This window comes from Squalius cephalus (assembly GCF_949319135.1).
Source record: "Squalius cephalus genome assembly, chromosome: 16".
NCBI lineage: Eukaryota > Metazoa > Chordata > Actinopteri > Cypriniformes > Leuciscidae > Squalius > Squalius cephalus.
This window is the reverse complement of record NC_137137.1, coordinates 7,741,480-7,754,917: the sequence shown is the minus strand read 5'-3', so window position 1 is coordinate 7,754,917 and position 13,438 is coordinate 7,741,480.

The following is a 13,438-nucleotide window of genomic DNA, read 5'->3' as shown; positions in this document are numbered from 1 at the left end:
CTGCTATGTACACAGCAGTTCGCCGCGAGTCTTCAAACTGCACGGGCAGCAGGTAACATTAAGCTAATATGGAAAAGTTACATTTATCCTACTATGCTACTGTAAAAGTTGCGGCAGCATGTGAGTTATGCTTAACAATCATAAAAGTATAACTCAATTTCAGCCGCATTCTGAGTCTGACAATGTCATTCGATTTTACCATTAGCTCGGGGAAATAGCCTACATCTAGTGAAAGGAAATTTTAAGTCCATGTCCAGCTCTAAATTGTAAGAAATTTATATATTTGATTTCATAGTACACTTTACAATAATGTTCATTAGTTTATTATTCATATTAACTAACATTAATGAGCAAAACATTTGTTAGGCTATAGGCCTATTTGTTAATCTTAGTTAATAAGAATACAACTTTTGATTTTAATAATGTTTTAGTAAATGCTGAAATTAATATTAACTAAGATTAATAAATGGTGTAGAAGTGCAGTTCATTATTAGTTCATGTTAACAAACTTAACTAATGAAACCTTATTGTAAAGTGTTACTGATTTCATGATAGCTAACACTAATGAATACATATAAAATTTATAACATCAACAAAACTAAACATGAATTCCTCATAATTACCTACTTGATTCTCTGTTTTGTTTGGTAAAGTAAATATTTAATAATATTATCATAATTTCCCTATTTTTGTTTGATGTGTTATGCATTCTAATTGTATCAACATCTTTTCATTGGTAATGAAGAGATAGACTAGACGGATTTCAGAAAAATGGCCTTCTATAAGAAGTGAGGAGCATTTATGGGTACAAGTCAGGAACCGCCCTACCTTACATATTTCAAGGGTGCTGAATCCAAAAAAACTGGTTCCCAAGCGAAATTGTGAGTTTTTTACCTTCTAATTTGCATATCAAAATGGCCGCCAAATTGCCTATCTTGATCAGTCGTTGCACCATTTTCCCCTAGTTTTTTTTTTTAAGTAGGCAATCTAGTTGAGGAAATTAAGTTTCTAGATCGATAGTCAAGGGTCAGAGCAAAGATATAATGGAGGCTCACTGCCTTTTTTTTATGTATATATATATGCAAAATACCAACTTTTAAGGTGAAATTAAGCATTATTTGTGTCATTTTTTTAAGGCCGACATACATATTCAATCAATATCACTCTTAAATGTTCCCAGTGTATATATGATATGTGATGTATTCCATATTATATAATAACTAAGAAAAACACCATTGCAAGTTGTCTGAGATTTCATTTTTTTATGCAAATTAAGGCGAGACACTACAGGTGAATAGGGTAAAATTTTTAACTAGCAGATATCACCATGAAACTTTCACTTTCCTACATTAAGATGAGAAACAAAATGTATTACAAGTTTTCTGTAATTTAATGTTTAAATATGCAAATTAGGCAATATCTAATCAAATATGCACTAATTTGCATAGATTTAAAAAAACGAAATCAGAGTATTGGATAAAGCCAGTTTAAAAATTATTTTTTCATTGTGTTCACATATTAGATGGGAAAAAAAATTACAGAGGGATTTATGGATATCTACTTTTGTTATCCTGTAAATCAGAAAATACTGTCAAATGATTTTCACCATGTTTTTTGGAAGAAAATGTTATATAAATCAGGCTAGGAATAATATATTTACAAATCCCTCTGTAAATGTCTTCATAATATAACTAGGTACCAGACTGGAAAGTTTGGTGTATAGGTGCTACTGAAGTGGAGCGTCATCCATGTGGTTTCCTTAGTCTGCTTCCGAAGCCTTTACCGGCCCCAAGCAGGAGGACGGCACTGCCCGTTCCTCGAGGGAGCTGTCTCCCTGCTCAAGGCAAAGCAGCTTGACAGCAGGGAAGTCCATGATTGGGGCGGCAGTGGCTCAGTGGTTCATGTTGCCTACAAACCGAAAGGTTGGTGGTGGTTCAATCCCCGGTTCCACCTGACCAAGTGTCGAGGTGTCCATGAGCAAGACACCTAACCCCAGCTGCTCCCGACGAGCTGGATGGCGCCTTGCATGGCTGACACCGCCGTCGGTGTATGAATGAGTGAGTGAATGGGTGAATGTGAGGCTATATGTACACCGCTTTGGTGGCCATAGGTCTGTGAAAGCGCTATATAAATGCAGTCCATTTACCATTTACCATGATGAACCAAAAAAAAAATTAAACAAGACGGAAAACAAAAACACCAAAGAATCGACGACGAAAGTTAGGCTTTAATGCTCCAACAGAGTAATCCAAAGAGGTACATCCAAACACAACTACACATAGACGAGACCCAACACGAAACACAAACTGATCTGAACTTAAGTAGTTAGAGGATAATGAGACATGAACACCTGAACACAACACACACCTGAACTGAGTAATGAATCAAATTAACAACCATGAAGACAAGCTAACCAAGGTGAAAACACAAACAGAGTCCATGTGGAGAAAACTAAAAATAAACAAAACCAGATAACCCTGAAAGGAATACAGCTTTCATGTATCATGTGCTCTATTTATTGCTTTTTATGGCAAATTTATAAGTAAAAATAATAAAATTATATCATTGTGTTAATTCTTTTTTGTAGTTTTTGTATTATTATTCTATTAAAATGAATGAACTATCTATTAAATATGACATGAATATGAGAACAAGTGAACAAGTTATTTATTTTCATTATACCATATAAAGTTATATAAAGTTATTATCGTCATTATTTTTTAAGGTGTAAAATAGTTATTTCTACTCTCTGGCACACACAAATTCCGTCATCTTAAGCCGCTCACTCAATTTCATTTCTCTTTTCTCCATAAAGTACATGTGCCATTCACTATAATGAACAAGTGAACTTGTGACCGATTTCAGATGCATCTCAGACGAAACTGCAAAGTAAATGACAAATTATGACCCACAGACAAAACTTCATAATAAAAGTCAGACAAAAACAATAGCTGAAAACCAAAAAGAGCAGAATTAGACTGTGGACCGACTAGACGTTAAAATTTAAGATATTTTTATGGGCTGGCCCCACTCTCATGGAACCAATGAATACTGCTATTTGATAGAAGACTATAGTGGGCCACACATGGTTGCTGCTACTACATACAATGTGGGAGAAAGGGTTTGAGGTTAGAGAAAATATTTTTTGACACATTGTCCCAAATGTCAAAGGCTTCTGAGAGGGGGGCGTAAAACGTCTCGGTTACATATGTAACCCTCGTTCCCTGAGTAGGGAACGGAGACGTTACATCATGACGACGAATGGGGTTTCGCTTAGAAAGCCTCTCATCTTTGAGAAATAAAACGAGCCAATGGCAAAGAAATGCCATGGGTCTGCGGAATTTGCATTGTGTAACTCCGCCTTACCTCATGGGTATATAAGGAAGTATGCTGGCAACATGCAGATATGTTTCTTCTCAGAGGAGCGGCAACGTATTTTCAGGGTGGAGGGAGACTGCCTTCGGTCCAACCTTTCTTGCAGGAAGGAAAGCACGACACTGATCGGGCATTTTCTGGGGTCTTCTCTGCGAGAAGAGCACCAGGTGACGAAGAGGTTCCACTTCAACGCGTAGGCATGTCTCGTGGACGATGCTCTAGCGGAAGTGATGGTAGCCACTACCGCTGGTGGTTGGGTACTCAAACCTGCCTCGTCCCGTCCAGGAGCCACACGTGGAGGTTCCAAAGATCGGGATGAGGGTGCCATAGGGTGCACCGTCCCTGAGAAAGGAGGTCGTTCCTCAGAGGGATTGGCCAGGGAGGTGCTGTCGCGAGGAGGACTAGTTTGGAGAACCAGGTCCGGTTGTGTCAATGAGGGGCAACCAAAATGACCTTCTCCCTGTCCTCCCTGAGCTTGCACAGGGTCTGTGCAAGAAGGCTCACTGGGGGAAACGCATACTTGCAAAGGCCCCGCGGCCAGCTGTGCACCAGTGCGTCCGTGCCGAGCGTGCCCTCAGTAAGGGAGTAAAACAGGTCGCAATGGGACGAGTTGTGGGAGGCAAACAGGTCTACCTGTGCGTCCCCGAACTGATCCCAAATCAGCTGAACCGTCTTTGGATGGAGTGTCCATTCTCCAGGGAGAGGCTGAAGCCATGAGAGCACGTGAGCATCTTGAACGGAAGCCTGTGAAGGGATCGGTTCAAGACGTGCAGGTCCAGGATTGGCCGTAACCCACCGGTTTTCTTCGGTACAATGAAGTAAGGGCTGTAGAGCCCGGACTTCATTTCGGCTGGAGGGACAATCTCGACTGCACCTTTCGCCAGTAAGGTAGCGACCTCCGTACGCATGACAGGGGCATTGCCACCCACCATAGTGTAACGGACTCCCCGGAGGCGGGGAGGAGATCATGCGAACTGAATCGCATAGCCAAGCCTGGTGGTTCTCTCAACCCAGCGGGACAGGTTGGGAAGCTCTAGCCAGGCTCCCAAGAACTGAACCAGCGGGGTCATGGGAACCACAGACGTACCCTCGGTAGGGCAGCGAAGTGGAATGAACGGTCCGGACGTGGGCGGCGTAGTGACCCGGTGTGGGGGCACGGTCATTGCCGCATCCTGACAGAGGAGGCCAGGGAAGGACCAGTGTTCCACGGGGGGCCTGCTCTGACAGAGGTCTGGCGACAGAGGGGGACAAGAGTGGCGAGGCAGAGCGTCGCACACTGCCATCCATGGCCTCTTGGGGCTCGGAGGAAGGGGCATCAGTTCTTAGAAAAAAGATTCTCCCCCGGCCCTCCACCGGGGGAAGGAGTGGTCCTGCTACCAGCTCCTGAGAAGAACTGATCCCTAACTCCAAGCTGCCCATCTCAGGAGTGCTGCTTAGCCTGGCGTTTTGGCGGGCTAAGGGGCGGAGACGGGCGGTGCCGTCCTCCTGCTTGGGGCCGGTAAATGCTTCGGAAGCAGACTAAGGAAACCACATGGATGACGCTCCACTTCAGTAGCACCTATACACCAAACTTTCCAGTCTTGTACCTTAGTTATATTATGAAGACATTTACAGAGGGATTTGTAAATATATTATTCCTAGCCTGATTTATATAACATTTTATTCCAAAAAACATGGCGAAAATCATTTTTTTAAGGCTATTGACAGTATTTTCTGATTTACAGGATAACAAAAGTAGATATCCATAAATCCCTCTGTAATTTTTTTCCCATCATGTGAACACAATGAAAAAATAATTTTTAACCTGGCTTTATCCAATACTCAGATTTCGTTTTTTTAAATATATGAAAATTAGTGCACATTTGATTAGATATTGCCTAATTTGCATATTTAAATCAACTGTGAAAGTTTCATGGTGATATCTGCTAGTTAAAAATTTTACCCTATTCACCTGTAGTGTCTCGCCTTAATTTGCATAAAAAATGAAATCTCAGACAACTTGCAATGGTGTTTTTCTTAGTTATTATATAATATGGAATACAGGGCTAGACTGGGAACATTTAAGAGTGATATTGATTGAATATGTATGTCGGCCTTAAAAAATGACACAAATAATGCTTAATTTCACCTTAAAAGTTGGTATTTTGCATATATATATACATAAAAAAGGCAGTGAGCCTCCATTATATCTTTACTCTGACCCTTGACTATCGATCTAGAAACTTAATTTCCTCATCTTGATTACCTACTTACAAAAAAACTAGGGGAAAATGGCAGAGCCCGTCTACGGAGAGCCTTGGCACTCCCTATTCAGCCCCATTGTATTGATTTTGGTTGCAGTTCCATTAGAATTCCACTGGAGGTGATCGCGGGCGAGTGCAGACTGAATGGGAGTCTATGGGGCTAGACGGCTAAATGTCTCTTTCACCCAAATGCCGTTGAGAAATCTCAGATTTTATTGTAGGTTTTGCAAGTTCAACATGGGTTATAGGTCGAAAGTTGAATGAACGAGTACTTATTTCTTTTCTATTTCTTACAGGTTGAGTTGTTGTTGCCCATAACACGCTAGCATTCTGCTAATGACGTCAGCATTCTGACGTCATTGACATTTTAAAAGACTTTTTAAACCAAATAAGTGACTCTAAAAAAATCTAACACCTAGCAATGTGTAATTTCTTTGCATCTCCTTTCGAATACAACATTCAAATTACTAGACAAAAAATTATATCCTGAGAAAAGTGGGTTTTGAGGGGTATTTCGCCATAGACCTCCATTCATTCTGCACTCGCTCGCGAGCGCCCCCGCATGGACAGAGACGTGTTACTGCAACCAATCCAGAACCCGGAAGTAAGCAGAGAGTGCCAATTCTCTTCCTATTAGACATTCTCTGAAAATGGTCCAACGACTGAGCAAGATAGGCAATTTGGCGGCCATTTTGATATGCAAATTAGAAGGTCAAAAACTCAAAATTCTGCTTGGGAACCAGTTTTTTTGGATTCAGCACCCTTGAAATATGTAAAGTAGGCCGGTTCCCAACTTGTACCCATAAATCCTCCTCACTTTCACTTTTTGGGTACATCCCATCTACACTCTAAAAAATGCTGGGTTGTTTTTTTCAACCCAAACGCTGGGTTGAGACTGTTGGGTAAGGATGCTGGGTTGATGTAACCCAATTTGGGTTGAAAATCGTTCTTAATATAACCCAGCGGTGCTGGGTTGGGAACGCGGACGTGAAAGAGAGCACGCACGTCACGCAACAACACGGACGACACCAGCCAGAGAAGCCGCCATTTTCTTAGCGCCTTCAGGTGGAAGCAAAGAAAAGACGTGTATGCACGGTGAGTAAATATACAAATTTCAATTAGTTATCAATTGTTTTTTATCCAAGAGTATTTTGAGATTTCGTGGGAAGGTGGGAAAGTCAGAAAATAGCTTATATGAAAATATTCGCGGTTTTTGCCTCAAGTCTTAACTGCCGCTTTTTATTGGTTTTCTTATGTCTTATTTCCAAAAATTCTGTTAATAGAATCTGTTATCAACATTTATTACATGGCTTGGTTGAATTCCAATGTAGAATACGGTCTGTTATTTCTTGATAACAGACCGCTGCGAAGTATAACACACCGACGACACCGTTGCCATGAAAAACAGAGCGTTGCTATGGACACGGAACGGACTATTTTCTTTAGCGGAAGCAATATAATCGTTTTTTAATCAATAAACTTCTTTTTAAATCAATATTTTGTCCCGTTCAGGCTGTCGGGGTTGTTATTCGCTATAACAACCGCCTCGCTATACATTATCCCTTACATATTCAATATTTCTCTAAAGATTTTAAACGGCTCAGCTCCTCACGGCCGAATGACAGCCGCGCTGCGCCTCATACGCTCTGCTCAGTGGACTACATTAGGAAGAAAGTGCGCCACACTGTCATCGCGACGCTGGCCTTAGGAAGGAAGGGAAAAGTTGTAAGTCCATTTTTAAAAGTTAATTGTTAATTTTTGCTTCTGAATATGTTAACTTTACTTTATTATATATGATTTGCTGTATTAGCTACGGGTTTGATTCGGTGAAGTTTAACTTACTAACGACGTTAGGTCTTCTGTAAGAACATACTTCACAAATTGTCCGCTCTGCTTTCGTTTAACTGTACAATAGTAACAGTAGATATTATTAATTTAATATGAGCATACTATTAACTATACTTACATTTTTACCTTTTTAATTTTTTATTTACGTTACCTCGACCGCCATTTTGTCCGTGCCACTCCCGGGATAATGTGGAGATAAGAGCTTTTCTCAAGTTTTCTGTGATAATAAAATGCCTTTTGACTGACATTAATTTTTGTTTTAGAGAATGTAAAGGCAGCAAGCACTGTGATCTTTCTGAAATGACTGGAAAGTGCATCGAAGGACATTGAAAAATAAATGCAAAACAGTAGCCTAATACTTTTTTGTTACTGTTGTACTTGTTAAATTATGTTGTTTATTTCATAAATATTATAATTTTTTTGCCAAATGCTGCTTTGACGCAGAAAAGTGTTAAATCCAGCTAAGTGTTCTGTCTCATTTTCCCACTTCTAATTTCAACTCTGTTAAGCCTTGTATATTTGATATCATCGACCCTGATTTCACTATTATTAAAGATTAATTATTCTCAATTTGATGACATCATATAAATCTTGTAAGTTTCATTGAAAATAATGGTTTAGTCGAATTAACAGTAATATGAATGTGCACATCATGAAACAATATATTGTGCAGACCTAACATACTGTAAAAATGCATACATGTGCATTACCATTAATTTTTTCTATTAAAGGAATCAATTGAAGAGCTTGCAATTACACCTACTATATCAAGGGAGCAGCAGCACAGGATATCTGTGGAGCAAGTAGCAGCATTTGTAAGTTTGTGTTTATTGATTTCTTGTTTTGGGACCAGACTGTTGCTAGAAAAGGCCTTGTCTTTTTTTTTTGCATTAAATTAAAGACATTTGTAGGATGTTTTTTTTTTAAACAAAACTATTTTTTTTTTAGAACGTAAGAGACATCCTTCTTGCAACACCCAATGGCAGAGGTATTGTAGATACTATTGAAAACAAGCACTGCATTTCACTTAAAGAGAGACAAGCCATGGTTCGGATCTTGGTGTCACATCTTATTGAACGCTTTGGAGAAAAGTGAGTACACATTTTCAATACAAATTAAAGTAAAACATTTTAATGCTAAAATATGTTTTGATATATTAAATGTCTTGGTGTGTACATTTGTACTATTGTTAAAATTCAAAATATGAAATTTTTTCTTCTAGCCCAAGTGCAGGTACAAAAGTCACCCTGGCTTCATCAGTAGTTGAACAGTTTCCATGCCTTAAGGATTGCCAGGGTAAAGGCTATGTGAGTACAGTGTCTAACACAGGGATGTGATTTTGGGGCCAGTGTTGCACTTTTTAATACCGTTTTCTTTTTCTTTAAACACAAGGAAGCATGGTTCAGTCCAGGTCGATACCACAGACCTGCTACTGGCTTCCTGGAGGAGCGTCTTTGGAACATGCGCAAAAGGGTCAGAAAAGGAAGAGAAAATCGAGTTTCTTCAGATAACCCAAGAGATAGCAGTAGATTTATTTTGCCAGGTATGTACGCATGTCTGTGTCTAATATATATAAACGACTCTTATTACTGAGCTGAGCCAAATTATTTGGTTCTATAAAAAGAGCCCTCACTTGGGTTTAATGTTGGCAACATCAGAATTTATTCGGCAAGTGCGTTTCCATCTCCCATTATTTGCATTAACTTGTTTTCGTTCTAGTCAAAAACCACCTCAAGCGAGTATAAAACCTCTTTGTGAATTAAGGAATTTTGTTTCTAATTTTGGTGTTTCCATCACTCGTTTCTGATGCAATACTTCAAAATACCTCAACACAGTGGTAACACCATAGCTAATAAGGACTGCCTGATTAGCCAGGGTCAGCGTGAAAGATGCGTGGGATAGTTGACGGAATTTTATATATATATATATGTGTGTCTGTGTGTACCTCAGCTTAACATATTTTCCCATTCAAAATTCCTGTTTGTGATTTACATTTCTGCTCTCAACAGAGTCAAATGTAGATTCAGAAAGAGCTACTCAAATGACAGAGTGGCTTAAAAATAATATCTGGCCACTAAGTCAGGTTGAGAAATACATGAAGGAGACGTCTATCCATTGGGCCAAATGGATTCGTGACAATGGAACCAAGACAATCATGGAAATATTCAAGGAGTATCCACGTCTCCTCGACACACCAGGCATGGTGGGTTTAAATTTAAGAAATAAAACATTGGCTCAGTATTTTCTTTTTTGTTTTACAACTTTGTTTGCCATGTTGGCCTTTGTTTTGTATTTTTTAGATATCCCAGGATTTCTTAATTTTGAATCCAGACTCCGCTTCAAAACTCACCAAAAATTGGGTACCTGTGTTTAAGGATAAGATTCTGCAGTTTGCCAGCAGACAGAGAGAAACAATGTCTTGATCTACTTTCCAGTGTAGAATTGATGTCAGCAGGTAATGGGTATTAAGAACACTGTTACAAATGAATAATTCAGTCTAAAAATTAATTACTATCTCTCATGTCATTCTAAAAAAGGAGAGATTTTCCCTTTTTACAATTACTGTTAGTCAGGACCATTTCCATTTTCATTTTGTTAACTATTTCTTTGTAACACAATTTAATAAATGAATGTCATACATCCAGATTTATTGCAGTCAAATTTTATTGCAGTTTTATGAAGACTTTTTTTTTTAATTTTGAGTGATTTTTGTGAACATTTTTTCATTGTATTCTAAAGAGACGCAGAGTGATGTCGCCTTGCAAGTACTTCCTGTAGTCCTTCCAACATCAGTGTACAAGATTGGAAGGAAAACGTTTAAACCAACTTCCATTGAAACCCGGAAGGCCTTCATAGACATACAGCCGGTAAGTTAACAGCCATTGCTAAAACTACATGATTTAAGTATTTACAATATATTGTATTGTATGGACCCTTTTCACAGACTGACACATTTTAACAATTATCAACATCACAAATCTAGTAATGTTTTTAATTAAATTTTTGAGTGAAAAAATACATTGAGTAGTGTCACCCAAAAATGAAAATTCTGTCATCAATTACAAACCTTCCTGTCGTTCCAAACCTTTAAGACTTTTGTTCATCTTCGGAATGGAATGACAATATTTCTAATGAAATATGAGAGCTTTCTGTCCCACTATTGACAGTCTATGCAATTACCACTTTGATGCTACAAAAAGTTAATAAAAAGATTGTAAAACTAATTCATATGAATCTCATGTATTCCAAATTGTCTGAAGAGACTTGATCGCGTTATATGATGAACAGATTTAATTTAATTTAAGTATTTATTTTTGGGTGAACTAATCCTTTAAGGCCATGACACACCAAGCCGACATAAAAAAAAACTAGTGACATCAAACGGTAACTGTGTTGTTGCCATGAGTCATTTGCATCTGGGCCAAAAAGTTGGAACACTGCAAAGGCTATGGTCAATCCCTGCCAACTGGGGTCCGACTAGTGCTAACATTGACCGATGGTTGGCTTGGTGTGTCATAGCCTTTACTGTTCCTAAAGGTATTTACATTAGTTTTAAATTTTTGCGTTCTAAATTGATGCTAATTCTTTTTTTTTTTTTCTTTTTTTTTTTTTTTTTGGGTTGTCAGATTGGGACCAATAATGGCTGAGTACCTGCGCTCAAAAGACTCTGAATTTCCACATGTTCTCATGCTTGGAGACAACCAGTGCTTTCAAGCCTTTGCCATTATAAACGGAGAGGCACTCGAGCAAAATACATTGCTTGCTGCAGTTGATGTTTGCTTTAAGGCGTTCTACATATTTGACATAGACTACCTGAAACAATGTTCCACAGTGTGGCAGTTTTTACAGACTGTGGTGTATGGACTTTCTGGGGATGAAACACCAACAATGAGAGTTTTGCGAGCATTCATTTTTGCTGACAAACAGTAGTTTTTGTTATTACTGTCTGTGACCTTGCCTCTTTTATGCTGTTCTTTTTATATTTACTACTATTACTTCTAAATACATGTACTTTTCTTCTACAGTACAATTACACTACAATTGATTCTTACTGAGTATTTCTCTCACATGATATCTTATGCTCAAGATCTTGATGTAAATGTTGTGAAATGTTTTTAGATTTCACTTCATATTTTCAAGAAGTTATTTCAAGTCTTTCTGATGTGGTTTTAATGCATTTTCAGGGAAATTAAAAAAAAATGTATTCACAAATGGACAATTTTACTTGATAAAACAAAAATAAATTTTCATATTTTGATTACTGAAGTCTGTATTGCTGTAGATGTGTTATTTTAGTCATTTTGATTACTAAAATTTCTAGTTTAAATTTCCAACCCATTTTGGGTTACATTAACCCAGCACTGTAGTAATTTTTAACCCATAATTGGGTTTAATGTTCAACCCAGCATGCTGGGTCAAACATTTAACCCAAATAGTTGGGTTAAAACAACCCAGCGCTGGGTACGTCCCTTTTTGACCCAGCGCTGGGTTGCCAAAATAACCCAAATTGGGTTGTTTTTAACCCAGCATTTTTTTAGAGTAGCAGATCAGGTTTTGAGACACTGCCTTATATTTAAACCACATTCCTAGAGACAGCAGTTTAAGATAGAGGCTCCACAGTTTATTTCCTCATTAGGATGAAAGAGTTTCAGCAGTGAATACAGGGATGGTTGTTAAAGCGTACAGTATTTCGACATGAACAAAAACTCAAATGTTAGGCTACTTTTGACGTCATCTGAAGAAGCTAATTGACCGTTCGCAAAAGCCACGCCCCCTAGTTATTGTTACTACGCCCGTCAAACAATTGAGAAACAGACACATGGCTGGGTTGAGCTCCATACCGGTATAAGTGATTGGTTTTGGAGTAATGCAGCAGACATATCCTCCAGGGCACGACAGAAATGGCTGCAATATGCAGTGGAGGGATATGTTCAAAATGTTAAAATAAGCAAAGACGGGAATATTACAACAATCGAGGCCAGTGCTTGAAGTGGGGGGAAAAGGCAAGTACAGCTCGCTGCATCGTGCGGTGGACATCCAACCCGGCCCACATCCAAGTGTGACGTCAGAAGATACGCCCATGTCCAAATACGGCACGTGACTCATTTCCCGCGGGGGATATCCAACCCGGCCCACATCCAAGTGTGACGTCAGAAGACACGCCCATATCCAAATACGGCACGTGACTCATTTCCCGCGGGGGATATCCAACCCGGCCCACATCCAAGTGTGACGTCAGAAGACACGCCCATATCCAAATACGGCACGTGACTCGCATGCGCAAAATGGCGCTGCACTTCCTGTAGGAAATGTTTACGGTTATCATAGTTATTGGTTTATAATAAAAATGGTAGGCCCATCTGCATTGCTCACTGGTTTTGTAAGTCAATGACATGGTAATACAAGTAAACAATGTACGTTAAAACAATATTTTTGTATTTCTGTTACACAAATGGTAATCAATAATCATGGTTTTGAAAAAACAATATGGTGAAACTTGAAAAAAAATATTGTGCAAGTTCATTTCAGTAATTCAACTAAAAGCTGATACTAATATATAATATAGATTCATTACATGCAAAGTGAGATATTTCAAGCCTTTATGTGTTCTAAATTTGATTATTATGGCTTACAGCTATGTTGAATTACTAAAATAAAGGAACTTTTGCACAATTTTCTAACACATAAAAACCAGTTAATCCCGTAAGCTACTTTAACATATCAAAATACCATCAGTTTAAAATATCTTGGTCACAAATTAATATTTTGTGTTAATACATCAAGTTTACACACATGGGTAAATTTTAATTTACACAAAACAATTAAAAAATGTATATCAATCTTTAAACAACTGAAAAATTGGAGTGAGTCTTAGTTTATTGAATTGTAATGATTAACCTCCTTAAGTTTAACTAATTTGCTCATTATCAGGTAAAATGATGATGCAATCATCATATGCAGTCACTAAATGA